Below are 14,355 nucleotides of genomic sequence, written 5' to 3'. Positions count from 1 at the left end.
ACCTCGTTGTCAATATCGAGCACCCTCATGCAAATGTTCATACGTCGGCTGGTTGTAGACATTATATGAAGTCGAAAAACAAAATATCATAAGGAATGCCGAGGCGTGTTGTAGCCATCGTTGTCAAATCATGGTTGCTGACAGCTGTTACTGAACACTTCTACATGTTGGTGACACTACCCGCTGGTGCTCCGTGGGGGGAACATCACGTATGTAATGTAACGACGACAATGAATAAATGAATGTTTGTGCCCGACCGTGACTCGAACCTGGATTTCCCGCTGGTCGCGAACTGTCGCCTTACCATTTAGCTATCCGAGCAGAACCAAGATTCCATATACCGTCAACCATGTGTTTATGCCCTGTACTCGTACAACCCCATACAGGGGAGAGATTTTACTTGAAGTCGCTTGCCCGGTATGGGCAGATAAATACGATACTGCAGTGCCTGTACTATTGCTAATTACGATGCAAAGTTCCTTCAGACATGCATGCATGTGCGAGAACGTACACCTTGGATGTACGAGTACAGGATGTACCTATGGTTGACGACTTAAGGAAGTCTCGGCCTGGCTGTGAGATGTGCGTGTCCGAACGAATTTTGCATCGAAATTCGGAATAACACAGGTACTGCAATGTCGTATCATATAATTGGTATAGGTTGAAATATGTTAAAATTTCTAAAAGTCCATGCCATCATCCGATTTTACATTTCCAATATTCCATTTTATCTGATATTAGCCTTAAATTCGAGATTCTCTTCGAGAAATGGTTCAAATGGCTCTAAGCACCATGGGACTTAACATCTGAGGTCATCAGTCCCCTAGAACTTAGAACTACTTAAACCTAACTAACCGAAGGACATCACACACATCCATGCCCGAGGCAGGATTCGAACCTGCGACCGTAGCAGTCGCGCGGTTCCGGACTGAAGCGCCTAGAACCGCTCGGCCACCGCGGCCGGCGATTCTCTTTGATTTCGAGTATCTACACTACCTTTTTGTAGTTTGGACAATTTATGTAGCACACACGTGTCTATTGGTGAAGGAGCTGTAATGATGAATTTCGGCGTTTGGTGGTGACATGTTTTGGAGGTGTAAAAGGGGGTCTGCATTTCAAGGGTCTTGCAGTTATGTCCTGTTCTTATAAATAATTTGTTGTGTCCATTGTTTCATGTATGTAAATAAAGGCAAAAAAATAACTACCCTTCATTTTTAGTTCATTTGTAAATGAAATATAGACTTTCATTTTTTCCATCTTTTGGAATCCTGTTTGTTCTGTGAATGAGATCTGCTGAAGTTTCAGTATCTTCTTTCTTCGCGGCTACTTTATCCGCAAACACTAGGTAGCCTCTTTCCACTCTGTCCTTCTTCCTCTCATTTCTCATTGCTATGAGTAGTCTTTTTTAAATTGATTTGGCCTGCTAAGGACCACATAAAATAACTTGTCTTTTTTTTCCTTTCTTCCTTTCCTGTAATTTTTTATTTTTCTCTGTGTTTTTCTCTTCTCTTCTGTGCATACTGCGCCTGTCTCTCTCTTTGTTTTCTTCTGGTCGCCCCTGAAACTTTTACTTTTGTTCTGAACTTTTCTCCTTCTCCTATTTCTTCCCTGCGTTATTTCGATTTCTCTCTGTTCTGATTTGACTCCTTTGATCCATGTCATTAAAATTAAAGTCCAGTTTTGTTATCCACTTTGCTAGATATTTATATTTTGTTGTCTTTTTTATTCATATATAACCAGTTTCCATGCATTTAGGCGCCTCCTTCGCATCTAACTTATTCCGTTTTTTTCAAAAGATATACATAGGCCTGCTTTTGAAGCTGCCTCTTGTAAGAATTTATCTGCATTGTTGCATCTTCTACAGATTCAGCTAAGATGGTAAGAACCTCTCCTAAAGCCAGACAACAAAAACTTGAATTATCCTGATAAAAATATCCACGGGTGTACTGCCGGTCTACAGTGTCCAACGCCGCCGCCGCGACCGAACCCAGTTCCCCCTGAGCAGCCATAGAGTACGGATCTCCGAACCTGCACGTTCACAGGAGCTCAGTCCGTCAGTTCACCTGATCATGGCGACATGTATGATCGCCGAAATATTGTGCCCGTTGGACACTGTAGACCGGCAGTACACCCGTGGACATTTTGATCATCAAATACGCCGGGAGAAACTTAAGAATCACTCGAATTATCCTGTTTGCTCCCAATTGTGATTTCTTTTAACTTCCTTCTTATTCTATTTTTTTCCCTTCATCTCCTGATTACCTTTTATAATGCACCTTGAACAGCACGGAAAATGTAAATAACGAACGTAAGCCAGCACGATTTCGAGAATGTACACAGTTTGTCCCTTAAGTTGATCCCAGTCGCCGAAGGACTAGGGAAGAGCGCATACTGCTTCAGTGACGTGTTCGCTCTCGTCGCAGATGACTGCGGACGCCAGCACGCCCCCGCACACGCGATCGCTGTGGATCAACAGGTGACGGGCGGGGTTGGGAGGCCACGTGGCGCCGCCAGCGCAGTGGCGGCTCTCATTGATTCGGGGTCCCGGTGCGGCTGCAGACATCGGGCCCACCTGACAGCCGCTAATTACGTAGCTGCACTCGTCCGGGCTCCCGCCCCTAATTACATTCGCGGCCGATGTTAATTACTCATCCCTGACGCTTTTTAATTATAACCGTGGGGCGAAGTTTCTGAGCAACATTTCAGAAACAACGTTTTACCCAAAAAAGTTTTCTGCGTAATTGAAATGTCTCTATAGAATCTTTTCATAAGACTTTGATCCCTTTTATCCTGTTCCTGTCTCATTTTCTGCACAGCGATTTCTTCGAACTGTAAGTCCTGTAAAGACTCAGCAGTGGAATTAGTATAAATTCATTAATTGTCTGACATTTAGATGTAAGTAATCTGTGCTCTGCATCAGAAATTTTATGTACTTTGACTTTCCATTGCTCATCCACACCAGTATTCATATACTGACAAATAAGAAAAAGAACACACACAACACCAAGAAGGCGTTGTGCGGCGTAGACAAAAGTTGGTACGAAAATAAACAGTCGCAAGAAGACTGGGTTCCAGATGGCCACGTGGCACTATGACTCCTCCCAGTGCGAAGCGCGTGCATTGCACTGACCACAAACACCGCCGTTTACGGCCTCAGTGGTGTCAAGTGTGAGCTCATTGGAGGGCAGTGAGGAGCTCTGTTGTGTTTTCCGACGAAAGCCGCTTCCGCCGCAGTGCCAGCGATGGCCGTCTGTTGGTTAGAAAGAGGTCAACTGACAGCCTGCAATTACGTAATAGATACCCTGTACCTACATCTGGAGTTATGGTCTGGAGTGCGATTTGGTTTGACAGCAGGAGCACTCTCGTATGTATCCCACGCACACCCACTGCAAATGTTTACGTCAGTCTGGTGATTCGACCTACTGCGCTGCCATTCATGAACAGAATTCAGGGAGTGTTTTCCAACAGGATAAGGCCAGCCCACAAACCGCTGTTTAAATACGTATTTCCTTGCATGTCTGTTGCTGTGTGTAGGCAAATGAGTGCTGTGAAGTAACACAAAGATTGTCACATCGTGAAATTTATGTTCTAAAGCGTAAATATTCTACACTCGCCCGCTTCCGTAAGATTGGGTATAACGACGGTCGCCTTAATAATCCAGCCTTGAATTGCACAGGTTTTTGGCTTTCAGTTGCAATCGAAAATGAACTAGAGAAAGATTTGTTTCTAAGACTCAAGTAACAGTGCCCCTTAGAGGTCTAAAAGAAATGTCTCTTACAATTAACGCCAGTGTGAATCAGATTATGCGAACAATGTTCGCTGACAGCGAGAATAGTTAGATATAATACGAGCAGAATTGTAGGTATGACAAGAAGTTCATGCGTAATTGGACTAGAGATAACTGCTGAGACTGAAAGTAGACAAAGATCACGCGAACAAATGAATATCAGATAGATGCTGAGACTGAACGATGGCGCTCCTATAGCCATACGATTGGACTAGATCGATGTGTCACGCCACGGGGAAAGACGCAGAATATCAGAGCATTTGCTGCCGCGATGATGTCGACACGCTTTGACTCCATCAGCCGCTTTGGAATTGCCACTGCGTTAAGAATTTACTTTGAATACTTTGAAAATCCGTCCACTGTTTGTAAAGTGTTGCAAACATCTACCTATTGATAGTTGGTGCTGCAGTGTGTAAGGCAGGCTGTTCCAGCTCGTCGGCTCCATTGTGAGCCGCGGAGCGCTCCCTGCTCCAGGGAGCCTTGTCGCTCGCTGCGACCAGTCAAGTGGGCCGGCAAGCCTGCACGTGGCACGGCTGGATGAGGCAGGCGGCAAGGCAAGCGTTTTGATGTGTCAGCTGCGTCTTACAAGATCGACAACTTCATACTCTTCGCTGCTAAGACGTGGTGACATGCTACACCAGGAAATACGATGTTCAGAAAATAAATAAGAAACAACTATTGTACAAGAAATTGCATACTAAATTTATTGGGCCTCTGCAGCTGTAGATTTTATTTTCATTACAAGATCGGAAATATCAAGCGTCAAAGTGTTCCAGCGTTAATGCGGAGGATGGGCTTCATTGTTGCATCCTGAAGAAACGATCCTTCCTTACTTTTTACTCTTTTCATTGCTGAGAAAAGCTGCTCACAGCAACACTTAGATCCAAACACGCACATGATCTGAGCGGCATTGTTGTGAAGCTTGGGAAATGTTTTTTGCTGTAATAAATGATACCATCGTGTTGTAGTACCTCTCTTTCAACAAAGTTGAATTTGGCAAATCAATAATCTCAAATGGAAGTGACGATGACAAGGTGTTCAGCGCTCCTTTTTCAGTTTCCCCTGATGACTTAAGTTCCATTTCCAAACTAGTGAGGTCTCGGAATCGTGATCAAATGACGCGAGGAGCTGCTTTAACTTTGCTTGGTAATCGCCGAAAGTAGTACCCTCAGGTAGTCGTAAAGAAGCAAGACGATTGAAGAACGTTAAATGTCCATTACTCATCTGCCTCTCAAATAAACGTAACTTTTCCATGAACGCTCGATCTGGTCGTGCATGTCAGCGATTAGCTGCCCTTTGCCCTGCAATGACTGATTTATATTATTCAGATGCATAGTTATGTTAGCTAGGAACGCCAGGTCTGATATCCCTTTTTTCGAAATGAAAGGGGAAGAAATTCGTTGTCTGAAAGATATAAAATGGATATTTCCTCACCAATGGCAAAGAAAACATCAAGAACTTTTCCCCGACTCAGCCAACGAACTGTACTGTGGTAAGGTATATCCCCATACTCCGCTTCCATATCTTTCAGGAATCCTTTGAATTGGTGGTGATTCATACCGTGACGCCGCACAAAATTCACACACTTCACGACATCTTTCATTACGCCACCTAGCTCTACTGTTTCAGCACACAGTGCCTCTTGGTGAATAAAACAATGAAGAGTCAAAATGTCTTTCCCGAATTCGTCCCTGAGTTTATTTTTCAAACGAGAAGCAAAACCTTGGTGACGCCCGATCATTTGTGGTGCACCATTTGTCGCTACAGAATGGAGCTTATCCCACTGCAAATTCATATTGTCCACTGATTCACAAACAGCTTAAAAATGTCACGTCCTGTTACGGTGTAATCGAGTTCTTCAGTTACTTGCAGATCCATGTCGACACCACGCACAAAGACTGCAAGCTGAGCACAGTCCGATATGTCGGTGCTTTCGTCAGGCGCTGGTGAAAATGCCACAAAGCTCTTCACCTTTTTCCTGAGCTGTGTCTCTAAATCCGCTGCCATGTCCAGGATTCGACGAGACATAGTTTGCTTCGACAGGCAGACCCCTTTAATTGCCTGCACCTCCCTTGGAAACAAACATTCTGCAACTGCTGCCATGCACGATTTTACGAGTGGTCCCACCGAAAACGGCTTGCCACTCATCCAAATGATGTGAGCGACCCTGTAGCTTGCTCGAATTGCAGGTTCAGTAGTGTTTTCTCCACTCTCATTCACCTGAAAATTATAAACGCACTACACAACACGAACTATGTTGCATGTTTTGATACCCTCCGTATTACGAAACCGTCTTTAAACTTACGTCTCCTGGTATGTCGTTCTTAAGCCTGGCTACCAATTTTCTGCGTGCAACGCCTTCTACCTGTGCGCTGCATGAAGACGTGTATAATGTCGTTGTATATTGTAGCTCTTCCCAGAATTAAATACTTTATGGCATATAAGACACTGTGGACGACCATCCCTCTCAATGAATAGAAAGGTATCATCCTCCAATAGAGGTAGAGGGCTCCCGCCCCTAGTCATAGCTGTCATCGAACACGGATTATTGCGTCAGTTGCGGCTGCATGCGGCCAGGGGGCAGTGAGTTCGCTTTCCCCGTCCACGCGGGCTCCGAGCTGCCGCAGTGAGCGCTCCGGAGCGCTCCGGCTCCCTGGAGCTCGGTTGGAACAGCCTGATGTAAGGGGTCCGTAGGCCCTTACTATAAGTTTGCACTCGGCACAGGTCGAGGGGGCAAACAATCGAAAGTGTGTCGTGTTGCGAGAGCGAGTGTAGAGTTCAGTCAGTTCCCAGGTTGCGGGCCGAGCCGTGTGGAGGCCGGTTGATGTAAGGCAAGGCCTACCGACAAAGGGAGTGGCCATCGCCCTGGTTTAACCCCTTTGTGTTAGAATAATACGGGAAAGTGAAGAAGTACAATTACGAGAGTGATCGATGATATTTTTGTGCCGATATTTTAGGTTTCGCGTCTACCGCGCCGGCATCATTTGGATTCCAGTGTTGGATTACAGAGATTGAATTTGCGTGTGACGATAATGAATAGCGAGGAAGCCTGTGCTGAGATTAGCCGTCATTAAATATATATGACGATGGCAATGGCTGTCTCCTGTTTCTTGTGTTTTTGAGACGAATATAGGTCTTGATTAGTGAAGCTGTGTTGGCGTTCTTCTTGTCACCAGACATTTCATTATTACAGCATTGAGAAGGACAAAATGGAATGTAACAACTCCGTAGCAGTCAAATCCGATTGCCAGCCCCATTAGGTACACGGTCACATTAATTAATATTTATTTGGGCTGCTATCTGATCCCGATCGAGCGGGATACATAAATCGGACTTGTTACAAGTGGAACGAAATTTTGCAACGTGACATGGACTTCTCGTGGCCTCAGCTTCCAGCTCAACAAAACAATGCTTATCTTTCTCTAACTTCCACTGAATGCTAAGCCCTCTAAAGTCACATAAATGATAATTAAATGTAGCGCTATGTTCTGTCACAAAAGAACGGTGCAACAGAAATTTAGCTACTAGTCTTCAGATCGACCGATCAGAGAACGAACTTGAGTAAATGCTTCCTTGTCTTTTTCTATTACAGAATAAATGGGGTTAATGACCCCATTACGTGCTTGTAAGCACAATGAGGAAAACGATCTAAGTTAATTCCAAACTGACATTTATTCACAAACTGTAGAGCACTCCTTAACTTCACTTATCATTTAACACATATAAAGTCCTAACACTATCGTTCCATAATGAGAAACTGTTTGTCATTACAGTAATCATCATTATTCAGCTAGGATTAAGCTGACTAAGGAACGCAAAATCTACCGTCAGGTGCTCACAAATAAAGTGAGGGTGGCGCTGGTTTGATAGGAACTGCAACACAATTTGGACAATACCAAAAACATTTATTAAAAAGCGAACGTTAGCACGTTCCAAGAACGTTTAAACACATTACTTGGTCTTAGTGAAATTTCATTCAGAAATTAGGAAGCTTCTTTAGCACAATTAAAACACGGGAGCAAGTCAAACACGAATGATCATAACTTCAGTCATGCTTCAGTTAACCTGTTAGACTTATCTAGAGATTTACTCAAATGGAATATATAAGGGACAGTCGAAAAGAAACGAGCCGGAGCCTGGAATGCGCAAACGGGTGACAGGAGGGTAATATCGTGGCGTGTGTAACGAGGTGCGGTTCCGAACAGAAATTGGAAGTTCGCAACCCGTCGCTAGAGGTCACACGTGAACGTCACGTGACTGTACAGAGCTAGCAGATGCATGCATCAATCGTCCAACTCTGCCAGTCGCATTGCGAACAGTGACACGGAGGGCTTAAAAGAGGAGTAAAGAGGTGTTGTTCGTTTCCTGACAACGGAAGGAGTAGGAGGATCGGACATTCATTGACGAAAGTCACAAGTGTTTGGCGAATACTGCATGTCCCTTGGAAGGGTCAAGGTGTGGCACCCAGGACCGCCGAGTGACGGTGAAAGCCATAACTACCATCGTTGGATTGAACGTCGGAAGTCTTAACACCATCATGAAGGAACGACTCCACATCTACACCTATATCTACTCAGCTATTCACAATTAACTGTGTGGCAGAGGGTTCAATGAACCACCGTCAAGCTGTCTCTCTATTTCGTTCAAGTCGCTAACGTCACGCGGGAGAAACGAACACTTACATTTTTCTGTGCGAGCCCTGATTTCTTTTATTTTGTCGTAATGATCATTTCTCCCTATGTAGGTGGGTGCGAACAGAATGTTTTCGCAGTCGGAGGAGACTGAAATTTCATGAGAAGATCCTGCCTTTGTTTTAACGATTGCCACTCCAATTCACGTATCATGTCTGTGGCACACATGGAGATTCCTCTCACACCACATCAGCCCCGCGGAGCCAGTCTGCCGATCAGCTGACCGCAGATACACGTGCCTTTAGGCCTTAGAGGTGGCTCTGACATTCCCAGGGAACAGGGGCGGGGCGTCCGCACCCTCAGAGACAGCAAGGAATGCGGCGACCCACGCTCCATTTGTTCACCCGGCTGCCGATAGCGATTGCCCTACAAGATTTCCGCCGGAGTTGCCCCGCTCTCGACAGAGTTGCGGACTACATCATAACATTTTAAAATACAATCCAGGGATTAGCTATAAGCGTAAATACTTAAACAGAATACCAAAGCTTTACAGGAGTACCTAGAAAATCCAATCCTTGAAGAAACACTGAATTGACCTTACAGGAGAGTGTAATCACATAATGAAAAATTTATGTACCTTAGTTTACAAACGAGTATCCGCCTATAGACTCGTGTATTTTAGATACACTTTGCCGTTTTATAACACGTGATATAACAAGCAACTTGGTACAAATAAGCACCGCATCCTTTCCCACTTTGACAGAAACTCTTTCCTATACTCTGTGAACATATGCTTGAATCTACCCAAATGGTTTGGCATAATACGAAGTAGTAACTGAATTTTACGGCTAACATACGACTAGATACTAACTCACACCTGGTTGGGGACAGAGATAACTGTTGCAACTATTCTCCTTCTTCTATACCCATTTCCTTATTGCAGGCCTAATTGGATAAAAATGGTTCAAATGGCTCTGAGCGCTATTGGACTCAACATCTGAGGTCATCAGTCCCTTAGAACTTAGAACTACTTAAACCTAACTAACCCAAGGACATCACACACATCCCTGCCCGAGGCAGGATTCGAACCTGCGACCGTAGCGGTCGCGCGGTTCCAGACTGAAGCGCCTAGAACCACTCGGTCACACAGGCCGGCCCTAATTGGATAATATATGACAGTTCAATCACCGTGATTTGTGTCTCCTCTCCATTTACACTCTTATTTCGATATCTTCCTTATGGTTCAGTCACACATAGTCACTACTTAAAATTATACGCTACAAACATAAATAAGAACAATATTCACAGGTAATGGATCTTCCTCGGTTCTCTACCTTTTCTCTAAGCAGGCAGACGAACGTAAAGAAACTTAAACAATCTTACCTCTTATAGAAAAAGGTACATTTTCGTTACCAGAAATGTCACTCAGTAATGAGCCAGGATGTGAACCAGACTCTAGAAGAAGGTACGATCCCCCTTGAAAATGCCCTTCGCAGGTGGGCCGAAACGTTGAGTGTAAATGTGAAATCCATTCGACCACTGTGTAATAGCCCGGAACATTTTACTAATTGTAACCTTATCTCTGCACCCACTTGTAGTTATTTACCTCTGCATCTCCGTGAAGGTATTTAGCACTGCAGGTGCTCAAACCTGGCTCAGCACTCTCTCTGGTAGTTTACATCCCATTACTCGGTCCGCAGCATTCATCCTCTTCACATAACTGATAATTCGTAGCCACAGATTAGCCTTCTTCCTTGTGCCTACACCAAGATTTTGTCCTTCGTGACCTTAATAGGTCACACAATGATGTAACCCATGAGAATCCTTTGATCCGCTACAATACAGCTAGCAACACAATCACAATAAACGGAGATACCTTATCACCGACTTGTACTTCACTAAGATTCTAGCCTGCCACGTTCTCACATTTTCTTAAGATCTGATACAAAATGAACGTCATGAGGTCTCTTTGTATGTAAGGAATCCATCTTGATCATATTTTGCTACGGGATCCTGTACATCCGAAACAGCCTACAATACGCATTAAAAAACTTACTGCAGAGGAACTTCCTCTTGTTTGACAGGCAAGAGCCTTAATAAGTACCTTGTCTACAGCATCCAGGGGTGCATCTTGAAATTCTCCTTTCTGGTTTGCTTTGTTTATTCCTGCGGCCCTTCTAATACTTTCAGCTGTAATCCATATGGTCTCTGCATATCTTCCCCTCCTGGCAGGTGGTAAACTCGCTCCAGACACTTGTTCTTCAAGACCAGCATGGGTACCACCCCATTTTCTCCAAGTGGTAAGCCATTAATGACAAACCACTAATGACTTCCTAGAAATCACCCAAGAAACGTCCCAGCTTTTGTTTTGATGTGACAATGTACCCAACACATCATCCGCAGTTTGCACGTGATCCTCGCTGGGTGACTGGATGCAGAGTGATAGCAATACATAAATACAGCAGCGATATTCTTCCGACGAAGCAGGCCTTACGATTGTCAGGACTAAACTAGCGCCCATTGTCTGATATTACTTTACTTATTCTTCCCACATATCTCAGGAAATCTTCAGAAACTGCTTTGCATACCTCTTTAGCAGTAGCACTCCAGAGCAGCGTCAGGATGACGAATTTTGACGTCAGTACAACAGTGACCAGTATATATTCATAAATACGCCATAAAATTGTTACTGGACCAAATAAACTGTGGTGATGAACTCTCGCAAACTCACTGGTAAAACTGGAAAGACCAGGTTCTTGTGCGATACCATTTCTGACTTTGTACATCGGTGTGCTTTACAAGTGTCTAAATCTTCTGTATTCTTCTCTCAGAATTCTCGAACTATACTGACTCCCTTCGCGCCAAAATGTGCATAAATAAGGTACACATGCCATATTAGTTTAACAATTGCAGATTTTGTTAAAAACCATTATTTAGCTCCGATCGCAATACAGAGAGCACAAATAAAACAAGGAGATTAGGAAGGACAATTTATATTAAAATTTAAAAGCTAACTGAGTCCTGGAGGCCATACGTTTTACAGATTAACATTTTACTATAATTAAAAAATACAATAAGTTATCAAAATATTCTACAATTCAAATTAGTATTCACATTAATCACAAGCGGATACCATGAACATCGTACACATGGCGCCGACAGCGATTGACCCTAGGGCAGGTAACATGGAACAACTTTAAAACAGCATTTGGTCTAAAACAGAAACAAGATACAATTTAGGTCTTGGACATACAAAAATTTTCCAGAGCCTCAATTACGAGTACTTAAATAAGGTTAAAGGTCGAGCGAACTTTATGACATTTATTTTATTTTACCAACTAATCCAAAAAGTGCAGCCCTTTGTGATCGTTAAATACTTTCGCATGCCTCCCAAACAAGAAATAACAGAATCTCTTAAAGCGCACACAACTGAGAGGGCTATGTGTTCTCTATTTGAATAGTTATGCTTGCATTTTGTTAAAATGCAGTTATCTGAATTGTCATCTTGCCATTCTATTCTACTTCCTGGAAAGAGGATCCTTATGTCCATCCATAAGCTTTTGGAGGTTAAGACAGAACTCTTTCTCAAGGTCCAGGTGACCTGTAATCTGTGCACTGACCAATGTTGTTTTAAGCGCCACAAACCCTCGCTGTGCTTCCTTGTCCCATGGCCAGATGGTGTTCTTGCCTGTGAGTTGCAAACATGTGTCATAGTCATGGTCATGTCAGTTAAATGATTACAAAAGCGTGAAGTTCGGCCCTTAGTCCTGGGGACGCCATAGTCCCTGATTTCTGAAGTTTCTCAGAGTCTGTCCGATATCCTAGCTGAAAAGTTACATTACCCAGGAAGCTAATCTGCTTGCGAACGACCTCAGATTTCAAGAGTTCTGCCGTATCACCATGGTCTCTGAATACGTGTAACAGTTGCCCTAACGTCCTGCTGTGGTCTTCCCAGGTTTTCTCTCGAATTAGCACATCATCAGACTGCTGCGTTAGTTTCGTTACATGTTCCTTAGATGGTTTCGAAGATTCTTTTGCCGAAACGATGCGGAACGAGTCAGTTTACAGGAAATGTATGCACGATTAACTTTAACATTAATGAACGCATTTCTAATTTTAGTCGTGCTCGGCAACTACATTTCATTTTTTTATTTTTTATTTTCCTTTTTTTTACTGGCTATGAGTTTTTGAGTAGACATTCATCAATGAAATAGAAGTAGTTGTCCAGAAGAAATGATTTTGAGTTGGATTTAAAACATTCTTTTCTACCTATTAGACGATTATTTGTTATTGGGCAGACGATGAAAACTTTTTGTTGCTTTATATTGAACTCTTTTCTGGGCATTTTTCCCTTCTAGTGTTGTAGGTATGATCGTCACTGTTCTTCTCATCTGGTTACCGATTTGCACAAATCTTCCAGAATGGCGTCGTTCAAACCTCTAATAAAGGTGGCCGATAAGATGCTTCGCCGAGCAGAAGTTTTCATGAATTAGAAAAAGCGTCCCACACATAGGATCTCAGGATATAAATCTACCAACTAATAACTCACCTTGAGGTTGGATGAAGTGAGCACTTCCATCCCTGAAGCATTGTCGTACCTATTCCAGCGTCTCTGGATGTTTGGTCTCAGACTCAATAATAGCATTACTTTGGCACGAGTTGAGCACGAGCAGAAGGGAACCCTTAGTTTTAGAGACACACAGTAATGGGCTGTCGAAAGAGCTGGTTTCAGTTTCAGCAATCCCTTCCACGACAGTAGATTGTAACTCCTCTTCCACTTGGTACTTATACGTTAATGGCATTGAATACCGTTGCACTAAGAACTTTTTGTGCAGCTTAACTTTCAAGCAGTACACAAAAATTTAATTGTACCAGATGCTTTGATAAACATTTCACGATGTGAAATTCACCTTTTGGGAAACTGTTTTGTCTCTCTGGTCAGGTCCTAACGTCCTAGCATATCATTTATCACTTGATTCAAATATATTTATGCATGCACTACTTGATGTTTAACACATGCTAACTGTAATATATGTATGAACCCCACAGGGCAACCTTTCTCCAACATATCTTTTCAATCCAGTCTTCTACATGCAATTTCAGTATCTCATTAGCAGTTTTAGCCAAGATTGACTCAAAGTAAATGGACATCATACAATAATTAATAAAATAAAGGAGAAAAATCACATCTACAGTGAGGGAGGGCACATTTAGAAAATTCGCTGACAGTTCATTTGATTGTCACGTAAAATCTATTCTCACTTACCTCTTCATCTCTACTGCATTTTTGTTAACTGCGCCCTTAGTTTTCTACGTGGAGAACCATGGCCACATTCGCTACCTCAAAGCACTCTTCATAGACACAGTCGTTCATGGCTGACACTTGGCTAATGTTGTCAGGGATTCAGTAGACTACTGTACCAGTAATCCTTACCCTAAGTACAGGATAACCTGAGATCTTGGGAGCAACCTCCACTTTCTCATTTCTTCAAAATTAATATACAGGATGCTGTGTATTTCCTATGTGCAACGCTAACAGGCCTACTATTGGCTCGTAAGTTTTTACTTATAGATTTGTTCGCATTCAACCATTATTCTATTGGGCTACAGCATGCGCATTCACAATTTCTGAGGGGGGATTGCACACCTCTCAATTCTTGTATGGATCAGGCTCTCGTCTCCTGTTTATACTTCTGCCTGAGACCAACGACCCCTGGTTATTGTATTGGTCCTGTTTCCATATCTCTGCAATCAGTGACGTTGTTGCTATCCCCTCCATCCTGTAATGACATTCTTGGTTTGCATCATTACCCTATAGCGTAACAGGCCATCTAGCCTCACTGCCATTATCGCACCCCAGTTTATGGAGCAAATACTTGTATACGTACATAGCATCTATACAGAGCTCAGTAATAACAATTTCCCAGAAAAGACACT

This window comes from Schistocerca serialis, chromosome 1, assembly GCF_023864345.2.
Source record: "Schistocerca serialis cubense isolate TAMUIC-IGC-003099 chromosome 1, iqSchSeri2.2, whole genome shotgun sequence".
Lineage (NCBI taxonomy): Eukaryota > Metazoa > Arthropoda > Insecta > Orthoptera > Acrididae > Schistocerca > Schistocerca serialis.
This window is presented reverse-complemented; position numbering follows the sequence as displayed.